Source organism: Cryptomeria japonica, unplaced genomic scaffold (genome assembly GCF_030272615.1).
Source record: "Cryptomeria japonica unplaced genomic scaffold, Sugi_1.0 HiC_scaffold_64, whole genome shotgun sequence".
In the NCBI taxonomy this organism is placed as follows: domain Eukaryota; kingdom Viridiplantae; phylum Streptophyta; class Pinopsida; order Cupressales; family Cupressaceae; genus Cryptomeria; species Cryptomeria japonica.
The window spans coordinates 39487-55000 of NW_026728886.1; the positions used below are offsets into that span (position 1 = coordinate 39487).

Genomic DNA, 15514 nt, shown 5'->3' on the forward strand with positions numbered 1-15514 from the left:
GCTCCAAGGTGCGGCGTGCACGAAGCCGGACCCCGGTTTGCCCCGGGTGCGCACCTCGCGTGCACCTTGGTGCGCACACCTTGGTTGGGTTGCGCGGCCTGGTGGGCACCATGGTGCGCACCAAGGAGCGCTCCGAAGTGTGCTCCAAGGTGCGGCGTGCACGAAGTCCTAGCCCGGTTTGCCCCGGGTGCGCACCTTCGCCGCGGTGGGCACCATGGCGTGCACGAAGTCGGAGCCCGGTTTGCCCCGGGTGCGCACCTCGCGTGCACCTTCGCCGGGGTGGGCACCTCGGCTGGGTTGCGCGCCCTGGTGCGCACCAAGGAGCGCTCCGAAGTGTGCTCCAAGGTGCGGCGTGCACGAAGTCGGAGCCCGGTTTGCCCCGGGTGCGCACCTTCGCCGCGGTGGGCACCCTGGTGCGCACCATGGCGTGCACGAAGTCGGAGCCCGGTTTGCCCCGGGTGCGCACCTCGCGTGCACCTTCGGCGGGGTTGCGCGCCCTGGTGCGCACCAAGGAGCGCTCCGAAGTGTGCTCCAAGGTGCGGCGTGCACGAAGTCGGAGCCCGGTTTGCCCCGGGTGCGCACCTCGCGTGCACCTTCGGCGGGGTTGCGCGCCCTGGTGGGCACCATGGTGCGCACCAAGGAGCGCTCCGAAGTGTGCTCCAAGGTGCGGCGTGCACGAAGTCGGAGCCCGGTTTGCCCCGGGTGCGCACCTCGCGTGCACCTTCGCCGCGGTGGGCACCATGGCGTGCACGAAGTCGGAGCCCGGTTTGCCCCGGGTGCGCACCTCGCGTGCACCTTCGCCGGGGTGGGCACCTCGGCTGGGTTGCGCGCCCTGGTGCGCACCAAGGAGCGCTCCGAAGTGTGCTCCAAGGTGCGGCGTGCACGAAGTCGGAGCCCGGTTTGCCCCGGGTGCGCACCTCGCGTGCACCTTCGCCGCGGTGGGCACCATGGCGTGCACGAAGTCGGAGCCCGGTTTGCCTCGGGTGCGCACCCCGCGTGCACCTTCGCCGGGGTGGGCACCTCGGCTGGGTTGCGCGCCCTGGTGCGCACCAAGGAGCGCTCCGAAGTGTGCTCCAAGGTGCGGCGTGCACGAAGTCGGAGCCCGGTTTGCCCCGGGTGCGCACCTCGCGTGCACCTTCGCCGCGGTGGGCACCTTGGCTGGGTTGGGCACCATTGAGCGCTCCGAAGTGTGCTCCAAGGTGCGCACCATGGCCCTCCAAGGTGCGCAGCATGGCGTGCACGAAGTCGGAGCCCGGTTTGCCCCGGGTGCGCACCTCGCGTGCACCTTCGCCAGGGTGGGCACCTCGGTGCGCACACCTTCTCAATGTTTTCTTGCCTTTTCTGGAAATTGGTGAAGGCAGCGCATCAAAGGTGCGCACCTCGGTGTGCTCCGAGGTGCGAACCCGAGAGCGCTCCGAGGTGCCCACGAAGTCGAAAGTCGGGTTAATTGCATTGTTTTCCCCGGGTGCGCTCCGAGGTGCGCAACATCGGTGCGCACCAAGGAGGGCTCCGAAGTGTGCTCCAAGGTGCGCACGATTCGGAGCTCGGTTTGCCCGGGGTGCGCACACCTTGGCTGGGTTGCGCACCCTTTGTGCGCTCCAAGGTGCGCACGAAGTCGGAGCTCGGTTTGCCCCGGGTGCGCACCTTCGCCAGGGTGCGCACCTTGATGCGCACGCCTTGGCTGGGCTGCGCACCTTGGTGGGCGCCATGGTGCGCACCTTTCGTGCGCTCCAAGGTGCGCACGAAGTCGGAGCTCGGTTTGCCCCGGGTGCGCACCTTGGTGGGCGCCATGGTGCACTCCGAGGTGCCCAAGATTGGTGCGCAACAAGGAGCGCTCCGAAGTGCGCTCCAAGGTGCGCAGGTGCGCGCGAAGTCGAAAGTTGGGTTAATTGTCCGGTTTGCCTCGGGTGCGCACCTTGCGTGCACCTTCGCCAGGGTGGGCGCCTTGGTGCGCACACCTTGGCTGGGCTGCGCACCCGGGCGCGCACACCTTGGCACCCGCGTTTCCTTCATTTTAAATTTTTTTTTTTTACAATCTCTCAAGTGGGAAATTCTATAATCTCAACTTTTTTTGCCTTTTCAGGAAACTTTTGAATGGAGCGCATCATTGGTGCGCTCCGAAGTGTGCTCCAAGGTGCGCACCTCTGGTGTGCTCCAAAGCTCTCTCCAGCTGCGTGCACCTGCCCCGGCCGCGCACCCGGCCCCGCCCAGCTTCGCTCACCTGTCCCGGGCGTCTGGTGCGGAACCTTAGAGTAAGAAACATCACCGTGCACCTTGGCCAACGTGCGCGACTCGACCGAGCGCGCACTGGCCGAGGTGCACACCGATTTCACCTGGGTGCGCGCGCAGCACCTCGGGCGCACCGGGGTGCGCGCACAACGCCCGGGTTGCACCGTGGCCTGTGTGCTCGGGGCGCCTCGGGTGCGCGCTCGGTGTCGCCCCCCGCGCGCGCGGTAGTGCGGGCAGCGCACCCCGGCCCGGCCCGGCCCCGACGAGAACGCAAACGGGCAAAAGGTTTATTCAAATAGCATTGCGACGCCCGGCGAAAAACTAAGAAAGGGTGCAACACCGGGACTTCCCGGGAGGTCACCCATCCTAGTACTACTCCGGCCCAAGCGCGCTTAACTGCGGAGTTCTGATGGGATCCGGTGCACTAACGCTGGTATGATCGCACCCGTTATGAGCTTGTCGCAGTGTGTACTTAGCAAACCGCGACCCACGTGCGAATCCACCCCGGCCACCCACCCCCGTCGAGGTGCACACCCTCCCTCGCGAAGTGCGCCCCGTTCGCCAAGTGTGAGCCCTGCCCGGGTGCGCGCACCTTGCTAGGGCGTCGGGTGTGCACCCGGCCCGGCCTACGTGCGTGCACCTGGACGGGGCGTCGTGTGCGTGCAGTGTCCCGTCTGCAACGCGGTGCCCACACACCACCTCGGGCGCAACGACCTGCGCTCACATGTGGGCCGAGTGCACCTTGGTGCATGTTCGGGGCGCCTCGGGTGCACGCTCGATCTTGCCCCGGTGCACCAAGGCGCTCGGTTTGCCCCGGGTGCGCACTTGGTGCAAGGTGGGCACCCAAAATAGGGATCAAGCACCAAAACACAAGTTTCGGGATGCAAAATGGGACCCAAGGACCACAAATGCGTTCCAAGACCCATGATGGGTCCACGAGAACAAAAATGTGTTCCGAGACTTAATAAACAAATATTGGGTTTTAGGAGAAGAAACATGCTCTGATGCCCAAAACGAGAATCGACCCCGAAAAGGCCACAGGCCAAAAGTGGGATGCGAGACAAAAAAAAATGGGACCCGAGGACCAAAATTGGGTTCCCAGGTCGAAGACAGGGCAACCGGACAAGAAACGACCTCTAAGGCTCGAAATGAGTCCCGACGACTAAAACTTGACAAGAAGCACCCATCAGGCACCCAACTCGACACCCATGGGATGCCGACCCACCCGGGCTTCCACCTAGCACACCTTGGCACCCACCCACCCTCGCACCCAACCTCGCACCCAACTTAGCACCTTTGAACCCACATTGGCACTCACCCTGACCCTGGCACCTTGGAACCCACATTGGCACTCACCTTGACCCTGGCACCCACCTTTGCACTCACCTTGGGACCCACCCTGGCTCCCACCTCGGCACCCACCCAGACACCCACCTTGGTTCCTTGGCACCCACCTTGGATCCTTGGCACCCACCCCGACACCCACCTTGGCACGCAACTTGGCTACTTGCCACCCACCTTGGCTCCTTGACGCCCACCCCGACAACCACCCCGTGACCTACCCTGGCTAGGGTTGGTGCACACCCACCCTGGTGCCCACCTTGGCACCCACCCCATGACCCACCTTGGCACGCACCTTAGTACCCACCCTGTTACCCACCCTAGGACCCACCCCGTGACCCACCTTGGCCAGGGTGGGTGCACCCACCCTGGTGCCCACCTTGGCACCCACCCATCCTAGCACCCAGCCTGTGACCGGGCTTGGAACCCAACCTTGCACCCGTCTTGGCCAGTGTGGGTGCGCACCCATCCTGGCACCCACGTTGTGACACACCCTTTAACCCACGCACCCTAGCAGCCACGTTGGCACCCACCTTGGAACACAACCTAGCAACTTGGCACCCACCCCGTGACCCACCTTGGCATCCACCATAGCAGTCGCCCACTTGGCACCCACCTTGGAACCCAAGTTGGCACCCACCTCGGCACCCACCTTGACACTTGTGGACCCACCTTGCCACTCACCCTAGCATCGACCCATCCTAGCACCCACCCTGGCACCTTTGCACCCTAGCACTCACCCATCCTAGCACCTAACCTGTGACCCACCTTGACACTCACCCTCGCACCCACCTTGGAACCCAACCTAGCACCCACCCACCCTGACACCAACCCTAGCACCTACCCACCCTTGCACCCACCCTGTGACCCATCTTGGCACCCACCCATCCTACCACTCAACCTATCACCCACCTTCTCACCCACCTTGGCATCCACCTTAGCACCCACCCACACTGGCACCTTGGCACCCACCTCGGGCAAGGTGGGTGCACACCCACCCTGACACCCAATTTAGAACCAACCGAGCATGTTACCCACCTTGGCACCCACATTGCAGCCCACCCTAGTACCCACCCTATGACCCACATTGGCATCCACACCCTAGCACCCAGGCACCTCGACACCCGCCTTGACACGCACCCTAGCACTAAACCTGTGACCCACCTTGGAACTCACCCTAGAACCCACCCACCCTGTGAACCACCTTGGCATCCACCTTAGCACCCACCCACCTTGGCACCCACTCTAGCACTCACCCATCCTAACACCCAACTTGTTACCCACCTTGGCACCCGCCCTCGCGTCCACCTTGAAACCCACCCTAGCACCCACCCACGCAGGAGCCCACCTTGGCACCCAACCTAACACCCACGCATCCTGGCACCCAACTTGTGACCCACCTTGGAACCCACCCTAGTACCCACCTTTGAACCCACTATATCACCAACCCACCTTGGCACCCACCCTATGACCCTCTTTGGAATCCACCCTAGCACGCACCCACCCTGGCACCCACCATGGAGCGCACCCTAGCACCCACCCACCTCGGCACGCACCTCAACACCCACCTTGGTGTGCGCACTGCGCCAACCTCTCAAAGACCCTATGTGGTGCGCTCCAAAGTGTACACCTTTGGTGCGCTCCAAGGTGCGCACCTTTGGTGCACACCGAGGTGCACACCAAAGTGTGCACCGAGGTGAGCACCAAAGTGCACTCCAAGGTGCACACCAAGGCGTGCACCTTTGGTGCGGTCAATGCAAACGAATTCGGAAGTTGGGGTCGATGTCCTAATCGCTGCTGCAGACTACACGTATGAGAATCGGACAAATAGCTTTATATAGGGGAGGTGTTGCGTTTGATGGGTCGACTCCCCTGGTTGTGTGCACTGCACCAACTTCAAAGACCCTGTCTTGTTTAAGAAGTCAAAAGTTGGGGTGGATGTCCTAATCATTGCTGCAGTCTACGCATGTATGAGAATCAGACAAATAGCTTATATAGGGGAGGTGTTGCATTCGGTGGGTTGACTCCCCTGGTTGTGCGCACTGCGCCAACCTCAAAGACCCCGCATAGCAGAAGAAGTCGGAAGTCGGATTTTGGTGAGCACCAAGGCGTGCACCTTTGGTGCGGTCAACGCAGACGAATTCAGAAGTTGGGGTGGATGTCCTAATCGTTGTTGCAGGCTACACATGTATGAGAATCAGACAAATAGCTTATATAGGGGAGGTGTTGGGTTTGATGGGTCAACTCCCTTGGTTGTGCGCATTACGCCAACCTCAAAGACCTTGTTTTCGTTAAGAAGTCAAAAGTTGGGGTCAATGTCCTAATGGCTCCTGTAGGCTACACATGTATGAGAATCGGACAAATAGCTTATATAGGGGAGGTGTTGGGTTTGATGGGTCGACTCCCCTGGTTGTGCGCATTACGTCAACCTCAAAGACCTTGTTTTCGTTAAGAAGTCAAAAGTTGGGGTCGATGTCCTAATTGCTCCTGTAGACTACACATGTATGAGAATCAGACAAATAGCTTATATAGGGGAGGTGTTGGGTTTGATGGGTTGACTCCCCTAGTTGTTCGCATTACACCAACCTCAAAGACCTTGTTTTCGTTTAGAAGCCGAAAGTTGGGGTCGATGTCCTAATTGCTCCTGCAGGCTACGCATGTATGAGAATCAGACAAATAGCTTATATAGGGGAGGTGTTGGGTTTGATGGGTCGACTCCCCTGGTTGTGCGCATTGCGCCAACCTCAAAGACCCTGCATTGCGGATGAAGTCGAAAGTCAGAGTTTGGTGTGCTACAAGGTGTGGTCGAAGGTGCTCACCTAGGTGTGCACCTTTGGAGCGCAGGAAAAGTGCCCTCCAAAAGTGCGCACCTTTGGAGTGCACAAAAGTGCCCTCCAAAAGTGCGCACCTTTGGAGCGCACAAAAGTGCCCTCCAAAAAGTGCCCTCCAAAAGTGCGCACCTTTGGAGCGCACAAAAGTGCCCTCCAAAAAGTGCCCTCCAAAAGTGCGCACCTTTGGAGTGCAGAAAAGTGCCCTCCAAAAAGTGCCCTCCAAAAGTGTGCACCTTTGGAGTGCACAAAAGTGCCCTCCAAAAGTGCGCACCTTTGGAGCGCAGAAAAGTGCCCTCCAAAAAGTGCCCTCCAAAAGTGCGCACCTTTGGAGCGCAGAAAAGTGCCCTCCAAAAAGTGCCCTCCAAAAGTGCGCACCTTTGGAGCGCAGAAAAGTGCCCTCCAAAAAGTGCCCTCCAAAAGTGCGCACCTTTGGAGCGCAGAAAAGTGCCCTCCAAAAAGTGCCCTCCAAAAGTGCGCACCTTTGGAGCGCACAAAAGTGCCCTCCAAAAAGTGCCCTCCAAAAGTGCGCACCTTTGGAGCGCACAAAAGTGCCCTCCAAAAGTGCGCACCTTTGGAGCGCACAAAAGTGCCCTCCAAAAGTGCGCACTTTTGGTGCGCACCAAGGCGCTGGTTCGGTCGTTGCAGGCGAGTTCGGAAGTTGGGGTCGATGTCCTGAGCGGAGGTGCAAACTACACAGGTGTCGGAATCGGACAAATAGCTTATATAGGGGAGGTGTATGCTTCGATGGGTCGACTCCCCAGGTTGAGCGCACCGCGCCAACCTCAAAGACCCTACGGTATGGATGAAGTCGGAAGTTGGGTCCGATGACCGATTCGATTAGTAGGTATGCTCATGAGGTCGGAATTTGGGTCCGATGACCTGCCATGTGCAGGAAGGCGAATGTTGGCACTGTGCGTTGCAAGGTGCACACCAAGGTGCTGGTGCGGTCTTTTTAGTCGAGTTCGGAAGTTGGGGTCGATGTCCTGATCGGAGGTGCAAGCTACACAGGTGTGGGAATCGGACAAATAGCTTATATAGGGGAGGTGTATGCTTCGTTGGGTCGACTCCCCGGGTTGAGCGCACCGCGCCAACCTCAAAGACCCTACGGTATGGATGAAGTCGGAAGTTGGGTCCGATGACCGATTCGATATGTAGGCATACTCGCGAGGTCGGAATTTGGGTCCGATGACCTGCCATGTGCAGGAAGGCGAATGTTGGCACTGTGCGTTGCAAGGTGCGCACCAAGGCGCTGGTTCGGTCGTTGCAGGCGAGTTCGGAAGTTGGGGTCGATGTCCTGATCGGAGGTGCAAACTACACAGGTGTGGGAATCGGACAAATAGCTTATATAGGGGAGGTGTATGCTTCGTTGGGTCGACTCCCCGGGTTGAGCGCACCGCGCCAACCTCAAAGACCCTACGGTATGGATGAAGTCGGAAGTTGTGTCCGATGACCGATTCGATATGTAGGCATACTCGCGAGGTCGGAATTTGGGTCCGATGACCTGCCATGTGCAGGAAGGCGAATGTTGGGACTGTGCGTCGCAAGGTGCGCACCAAGGCGCTGGTGCCGTCGTTGCAGTCGAGTTCGGAAGTTGGGGTCGATGTCCTGGTCAGAGGTGCAAACTACACAGGTGTGGGAATCGGACAAATAGCTTATATAGGGGAGGTGTATGCTTCGATGGGTCGACTCCCCGGGTTGAGCGCACCGCGCCAACCTCAAAGACCCTACAGTATGGATGAAGTCGGAAGTTGGGTCCGATGACCGATTCGATACGTAGGCATATTGGCGAGGTCTGAATTTGTGTCCGATGACCTGCCATGCGCAGGAAGGCGGAATTTGGGTCCGATGACCGAGTTGATGGCGTGCCATGCGCAGAAAGGCGGAATTTGGGTCCGATGACCGAGTTGATGTTGATGGCCCGCCATGCACAGGAAGGCGGAATTTGGGTCCGATGACCGATTTGAAGGCGTGCCATGCGCAGAAAGGCGGAGTTTGGGTCCGATGACCGAGTTGATATTGATGGCCCGCCATGCGCAGGAAGGCGGAATTTGGGTCCGATGACCTGACATACGCATGGAGTCCGACTCGGGGGCCGATGTTCGATTCGATGACTTGCATTGTGGGTAAAGTCGGAAGTTGTGGTCTTTGACCCGATTCGATGACCAGACTTCGGCTGCTTGAGAATCGGACAAATAACTTATATAGGGGAGGTAGTGTTCTCGAGCATCCTCCCCCCGTGCCCGTTTATGTCGATTGATGCTGGTGCTCGACTGGTTGGAGCGCTCGGATGCAAAAATCTTGCACCAGGATTTATCGATTGTGATGGACACGGCAAGTCTCCTGATTGCTATGCAGGAGCTCATCGTGAATCTCTATGCGGCCTTGGTATGGACTCGACCTGCGGAATGGTTCGGCAATGGTAGTCGCTCCAACACGTCCTTGCAATGGCCACAGAGGTGATTCGACTAGAGCTCCAGTCTAGCTTTTGGGTTGCTTGGCGGACTGGTATAGCCGCGATCGAGTTCCGGCCATGAACGTTTTAGATAGCTCTTGGGCTTTCTGGGACGGAAGTCGGAAGTTTGGGCTGTTGTCCGATTTGATGACCATTCTTCGGATGTGTGAGAATCGGACAAATAACTTATATAGGGGACTGTGTTGTCTCACGCAGCCCCCTCCGTGCCCCTCTATCTCGACCGATGTTGGTGCTTGAAAGGGTTGGGATCGCTCGGATTTATAAACGTGCACCACCATTTGTCGAGTGTGAGGGACGCGGCAGGTCTCCTAAATGCTATACGGGCGCTCTCTGAGAATCTCTATCCGGCCTCGACACAGACTAGTCTTGCTGAATGGTTTGGCACTGGTAGTCGATCCAACACGTCGTTGTTGTGGCCGCCTAGGCGATTCGATTCGAGCCCCCGTCTAGCTTTTGGGTTGCTTGGCGGATTTTGCCCTATCCGCAAGTGAGCTCGGTCCCTAAACGTTCGAGAAACCCGATTGCTATGCGCCGACTCTCTTTCTTGCGAGCCTCCATCTAGCTTTTGGGTCTCTACGGAACGGAAGTCGGAATCTGGGACCGTTGTTTGATTCGACGAGGCAGACTACGGTTGTGCGAGAATCGGACAAATAACTTATATAGGGGAGGTGTTGACTGGAGCATTCTCCCCCGTGCCCCTCTAACTCGACCAATGCTGGCGCTCGAACGGTGGTAGCGCTCGGATTTTCGTTGAGCGCCAGCATTGGTCGATTTAGAGGGGCATGCGAGATTCCCGAATGCTATGCGAGGGCTCTAACGGAAATGTCTATTGGTTTCGGTATGGATGCAATTGCGAGTGGTTCGGCAAAGGTAGTCGTTCCGATGCGTCCATGTCGTGGCCAAATCGATAATTCGATTTGAGCCCTCGTATAGCATTTGGGTCTCTCGATGTGATTCCGCATTCCAGTCCCTTTGGGCACTGCTTGAGCCGCATCCCAGGGGGTTCCCTTCCCAATAATCTGCCTCGCAACCCGATTGCTATGCGGTGAGGCTCCTCGGCCGCCTCGGAACTATCTGTGTATCAGACGCATCGCGGGATAAGGGGTTGGCAACGGTAGTCGCCCCAAGCGCGTCCGATGCTTGGACCATTCCGAGGCGGCCCTGAAGCCTCTTCCGTCTAGCCGTTGGGTCCTTCTCGCCGCATCCCTTGCCTCGCACCCCGATTGCTATGCGGTGAGGCTCCTCGGCCGCCTTGGAACTATCTGTGTATCAGACGCATCGCGGGATAAGGGGTTGTCACTGGTAGTCGCCCCAAGCGCGTCCGATGCTTGGACCATTCCGAGGCGGCCCTGAAGCCTCTTCCGTCTAGCCGTTGGGTCCTTCTCGCCGCATCCCTCGACTCGCACCCCGATTGCTATGCGGTGAGGCTCCTCGGCCGCCTTGGAACTATCTGTGTATCGGACGCGTCGCGGGATAAGGGGTTGTCACTGGTAGTCGCCCCAAGCGCGTCCGATGCTTGGACCATTCCGAGGCGGCCCTGAAGCCTCTTCCGTCTAGCCGTTGGGTCCTTCTCGCCGCATCCCTCGCCTCGCACCCCGATTGCTATGCGGTGAGGCTCCTCGGCCGCCTTGGAACTATCTGTGTATCGGACGCGTCGCGGGATAAGGGGTTGTCACTGGTAGTCGCCCCAAGCGCGTGCGATGCATGGACCATTCCCAGGCGGCCCTGAAGCCTCTTCCGTCTAGCCGTTGGGTCCTTCTCGCCGCATCCCTCGCCTCGCACCCCGATTGCTATGCGGTGAGGCTCCTCGGCCGCCTTGGAACTATCTGTGTATCGGACGCGTCGCGGGATAAGGGGTTGTCACTGGTAGTCGCCCCAAGCGCGTCCGATGCTTGGACCATTCCGAGGCGGCCCTGAAGCCTCTTCCGTCTAGCCGTTGGGTCCTTCTCGCCGCATCCCTCGCCTCGCACCCCGATTGCTATGCGGTGAGGCTCCTCGGCCGCCTTGGAACTATCTGTGTATCGGACGCGTCGCGGGATAAGGGGTTGTCACTGGTAGTCGCCCCAAGCGCGTCCGATGCTTGGACCATTCCGAGGCGGCCCTGAAGCCTCTTCCGTCTAGCCGTTGGGTCCTTCTCGCCGCATCCCTCGCCTCGCACCCCGATTGCTATGCGGTGAGGCTCCTCGGCCGCCTTGGAACTATCTGTGTATCGGACGCGTCGCGGGATAAGGGGTTGTCACTGGTAGTCGCCCCAAGCGCGTCCGATGCTTGGACCATTCCGAGGCGGCCCTGAAGCCTCTTCCGTCTAGCCGTTGGGTCCTTCTCGCCGCATCCCTCGCCTCGCACCCCGATTGCTATGCGGTGAGGCTCCTCGGCCGCCTTGGAACTATCTGTGTATCGGACGCATCGCGGGATAAGGGGTTGTCACTGGTAGTCGCCCCAAGCGCGTCCGATGCTTGGACCATTCCGAGGCGGCCCTGAAGCCTCTTCCGTCTAGCCGTTGGGTCCTTCTCGCCGCATCCCTCGCCTCGCACCCCGATTGCTATGCGGTGAGGCTCCTCGGCCGCCTTGGAACTATCTGTGTATCGGACGCGTCGCGGGATAAGGGGTTGTCACTGGTAGTCGCCCCAAGCGCGTCCGATGCTTGGACCATTCCGAGGCGGCCCTGAAGCCTCTTCCGTCTAGCCGTTGGGTCCTTCTCGCCGCATCCCTCGCCTCGCACCCCGATTGCTATGCGGTGAGGCTCCTCGGCCGCCTTGGAACTATCTGTGTATCGGACGCGTCGCGGGATAAGGGGTTGTCACTGGTAGTCACCCCAAGCGCGTCCGATGCTTGGACCATTCCGAGGCGGACCTGAAGCCTCTTCCGTCTAGCCGTTGGGTCCTTCTCGCCGCATCCCTCGCCTCGCACCCCGATTGCTATGCGGTGAGGCTCCTCGGCTGCCTTGGAACTATCTGTGTATCGGACGCGTCGCGGGATAAGGGGTTGTCACTGGTAGTCGCCCCAAGCGCGTCCGATGCTTGGACCATTCCGAGGCGGCCCTGAAGCCTCTTCCGTCTAGCCGTTGGGTCCTTCTTGCCGCATCCCTCGCCTCGCACCCCGATTGCTATGCGGTGAGGCTCCTCGGCCGCCTTGGAACTATCTGTGTATCGGACGCGTCGCGGGATAAGGGGTTGTCACTGGTAGTCGCCCCAAGCGCGTCCGATGTTTGGACCATTCCGAGGCGGCCCTGAAGCCTCTTCCGTCTAGCCGTTGGGTCCTTCTCGCCGCATCCCTCGCCTCGCACCCCGATTGCTATGCGGTGAGGCTCCTCGGCCGCCTTGGAACTATCTGTGTATCGGACGCATCGCGGGATAAGGGGTTGTCACTGGTAGTCGCCCCAAGCGCGTCCGATGCTTGGACCATTCCGAGGCGGCCCTGAAGCCTCTTCCGTCTAGCCGTTGGGTCCTTCTCGCCGCATCCCTCGCCTCGCACCCCGATTGCTATGCGGTGAGGCTCCTCGGCCGCCTTGGAACTATCTGTGTATCGGACGCGTCGCGGGATAAGGGGTTGTCACTGGTAGTCGCCCCAAGCGCGTCCGATGCTTGGACCATTCCGAGGCGGACCTGAAGCCTCTTCCGTCTAGCCGTTGGGTCCTTCTCGCCGCATCCCTCGCCTCGCACCCCGATTGCTATGCGGTGAGGCTCCTCGGCCGCCTTGGAACTATCTGTGTATCGGACGCGTCGCGGGATAAGGGGTTGTCACTGGTAGTCGCCCCAAGCGCGTCCGATGCTTGGACCATTCCGAGGCGGCCCTGAAGCCTCTTCCGTCTAGCCGTTGGGTCCTTCTCGCCGCATCCCTCGCCTCGCACCCCGATTGCTATGCGGTGAGGCTCCTCGGCCGCCTTGGAACAATCTGTGTATCGGACGCGTCGCGGGATAAGGGGTTGTCACTGGTAGTCGCCCCAAGCGCGTCCGATGCTTGGACCATTCCGAGGCGGACCTGAAGCCTCTTCCCTCTAGCCGTTGGGGCTTTCTCGCCGCATCCCTCGCCTCGCACCCCGATTGCTATTCGGTGAGGCTCCTCGGCCGCCTTGGAACTATCTGTGTATCGGACGCATCGCGGGATAAGGGGTTGGCAGTGGTAGTCGCCCCAAGCGCGTCCGATGCTTGGACCATTCCGAGGCGGCCCTGCAGCCTCTTCCGTCTAGCCGTTGGGGCCATCTCGCTGCATCCCCCACCTCGCACCACGATTGCTATGCGGTGAGGCTCCTTGGCCGCCTCGGAACTATCTGTGTATCGGACGCATCGCGGGATAAGGGGTTGTCACTGGTAGTCGCCCCAAGCGCGTCCGATGCTTGGACTATTCCGAGGCGGCCCTGCAGCCTCTTCCGTCTAGCCGTTGGGGCCATCTCGCCGCATCCCCCAGCTCCTCGGCCGCCTCGGAACTATCTGTGTATCGGACGCATCGCGGGATAAGGGGTTGGCAGTGGTAGTCGCCCCAAGCGCGTTCGATGCTTGGACTATTCCGAGGCGGCCCCGCAGCCTCTTCCGTCTACCCTTTGGGGCCATCTCGCCGCATCCCTCGCCTCGCACCCCGATTGCTATGCGGTGAGGCTCCTCGGCCGCCTGGGAACTATCTTCGTATCGGATGCATCGCGGGATAAGGGGTTGTCACTGGTAGTCGCCCCAAGCGCGTCCGATGCTTGGACTATTCCGAGGCGGCCCTGTGGCCTCTTCCGTCTAGCCGTTGGGGCCATCTCGCCGCATCCCTCACCTCGCACCCCCATTGCTATGCGGTGAGGCTCCTCGGCCGCCTTGGAACTGTCTTCGTATCGGAAGCATCGCGGGATAAGGGGTTGTCACTGGTAGTCGCCCCAAGCGCGTCCGATGCTTGGACTATTCCGAGGCGGCCCTGCAGCCTCTTCCGTCTAGCCGTTGGGGCCATCTCGCCGCATCCCCCACCTCGCACCCGGATTGCTATGCGGTGAGGCTCCTCGGCCGCCTTGGAACTATCTTCGTATCGGACGCATCGCGGGATAAGGGGTTGTCACTGGTAGTCGCCCCAAGCGCGTCCGATGCTTGGACTATTCCGACGCGGCCCTGTGGCCTCTTCCGTCTAGCCGTTGGGGCCATCTCGCCGCATCCCCCACCTCGCACCCCGATTGCTATGCGGTGAGGCTCCTCGGCCGCCTTGGAACCATCTTCGTATCGGACGCATCGCGGGATGAGGGGTTGTCACTGGTAGTCGCCCCAAGCGCGTCCGATGCTTGGACCATTCCGAGGCGGCCCTGAAGCCTCTTCCGTCTAGCCGTTGGGGCCTTCCCGCCCCATCCCTCGCCTCGCACCCCCGATTGCTATGCGGTGAGGCTCCTCGGCCGCCTTGGAACCATCTGTGTATCGGACGCATCGCGGGATAAGGGGTTGGCACTGGTAGTCGCCCCAAGCGCGTCCGATGCTTGGAGCATTCCGAGGTGGCCCTGAAGCCTCTTCCGTCTAGCCGTTGGGGCCTTCCCGCCCCATCCCTCGCCTCGCACCCCGATTGATATGCGGTGAGGCTCCTCGGCCGCCTTGGAACTATCTGTGTATCGGACGCATCGCGGGATAAGGGGTTGGCACTGGTAGTCGTCCCAATCGCGTCCGATGCTTGGACCATTCCGAGGCGGCCCTGCAGCCTCTTCCGTTTAGCCGTCGGGGCCTTCCCGCCGCATCCCTCGCCTCGCATCCCGATTCCTATGCGGTGAGTCTTCTCGGCCGCCGCGGAACTATACCTGTTATTGCTACTGCATCCTTCGGCTGGTAACCTCCTCTGCCGCCTTGGAACGTTCTCTTTGTCGGACGCGTCGCGGGATAAGGGGTTGGCACTGGTAGTCGCCCCAAGCGCGCCCGATGCATAGACCGCTCCGAGTTGACCTTGCTTTCAGCCTCTCACATGCATAGACCTCTCTGAGTCGACCCTGCAGCCTCTCACGTTTAGCCTTTGGAATCTCGCCTCACAACATGATTGCTATCCTTGATGCATCCCTTGCCTCGAGCCCTGATTGCTTTCTTGGCTGCATCCCTCCTCTCCTCACAGCCCGGTTGTCATCACTGCTTCATCCGTCGCTTCATGCATTCTGGCTGCTGGGCCCTTCCCACCGCACACCTCGATTGCTATCTCTTCTGCATCACACACCCCGATTGCTATCTCTGCTACATCCCTCGGCTCTCACTTCTGCATCCTTCGCCTCCCACCTCGATTGCTATCAATGCTGCATCCGTAACCTCACACCCCGATTGCTATGCGGGGAGGCTCCTTGGCCGCCTTGGAAATTTCTGTGTGTCGGACGCACCGCGGGATAAGGGGTTGGCACTGGTAGTCGCCCCAAGTGCGCCCGATTCTTAGACCGCTTCGAGGTGACCTCGTAGCCTCTTTCGTCCAGGCTTCCTGCCTTCAACGCCCTTTTTACACCTCGATTGCTATGCGCGGGCTCGTTGGCGTCTATCACCTCTCTGCGAAGAGTGGCACGATGATTGTTGGGGTAAATCGTAGCAGTCCGATCTCTGGCCTTGGGCCATTGTGAGGGCTGATCGATTTCCTGTGCGCATCTCGTGTTCGCCCAGTAACAGACTCGACGACTTGTAATCGGTCTTGTTCCCGATTGTTCCTGGAGGTAGTCTTC

The 15514-nt window shown here is 60.1% G+C and overlaps 1 non-coding gene across 1 annotated transcript; it reads right to left on the reverse strand.

Annotated features, from left to right (window-relative positions):
- Positions 1-2557: 2557 nt before the first annotated feature.
- Positions 2558-2676, reverse strand: LOC131863427 (5S ribosomal RNA). Its single transcript, XR_009362329.1, has one exon. It is a non-coding gene; the product is annotated as a 5S ribosomal RNA (ribosomal RNA).
- Between the last annotated feature and the right edge of the window lie 12838 nt (positions 2677-15514).